Genomic DNA, 1,136 nt, shown 5'->3' on the forward strand with positions numbered 1-1,136 from the left:
TGAGTGCCCCCCAAAACTCTCCCTCCTTACCCCATTGGCATCATTTTTGTCCCCTTTTTCCCACCATGGGCCTGATGGGAGCCAGACCAGTGGATTCCCATTTTCCCAGTGAGGACGAACTGGGAGAGAGGGTCGCAGTGGGGAGGACGTGGCTGTGTCGGTGGTGGCAGCGGGAAGATGTGGCTCTGGAAAGGAGGCAAAGCTCATAACCTCCTGCCCAAATTTGGCTGGTTTTAAGCTGGGAAAGAAAAAAATAAATCCAAGGCAAAGAGGAATTTTAAGAGAAAAGGGGAAAAAACCCCAACCAAATTCAAACCATTCCTGTTTGAGGGAAAAAAAAATAACATAGTTGGTTTTGATGCTGTTGTAACAGAGAAAATGAAAAGGTGATTTAATAAAGAAAATGTGGGCTTGAAATTAGACAAATAAAAGGTTGGTGGTGATGAGGGTGGTGGCATCAAGGACGGTGATGGTGGTGGAGATGGTGCAGATGGGGGATGATGGGTGGCGAGGGGGGGTGAGGTGATGAGGAAGGTGGTGGTGGTGAGGAGATGGTGGTGGTGATGCTGCTGGTGCTGAGATGATGGTACAAAAGGGGGTGGTGGCGATGAGATCATAGAATGGTTTGGGTTGGAAGGGACCTTCAAGATCGTTTTGTTCCAACCCCCCTGCCATGGGCAGGGAATATCACAGGAGAGGACAGTGATGCGGATGGTGGTCCTAATGACGGTGACGGTGGTCCTGATGATGGTACTGGTGGTGATAGCCGTGAGGCTGATGGTGGTGGTGATGATGGCCATGAGGGTGATGGTGATGGTGGTGATAGCCGAGAGGCTGATGGTGGTGGTGATGATGGCCATGAGGTTGACGGTGATGAGGGTGGCGGCAGAAGGACGGGGCTGGTGGTGGAGATGGTGCAACTGGGGGATGATGCTGGGGAGGTGACAGGGATGGATGGGGGTGCTCGCGCTCGCTCTCCCGGCCCCTCCCCCGCCCATTGATGAACCGATAGGCGCTGCAGAGGGGTGGGAGTCAGGGCAGGTGACGTCAGGAAGGCTCGAACCAATGAGAGGAGGCGACGAGGGCCGGGAGTGTGAAAGCATGAATGAAAAGTGCCGAACGCTGCTCCCCCCGGC

This window comes from Cuculus canorus, chromosome 28, assembly GCF_017976375.1.
Source record: "Cuculus canorus isolate bCucCan1 chromosome 28, bCucCan1.pri, whole genome shotgun sequence".
Classification (NCBI taxonomy): domain Eukaryota; kingdom Metazoa; phylum Chordata; class Aves; order Cuculiformes; family Cuculidae; genus Cuculus; species Cuculus canorus.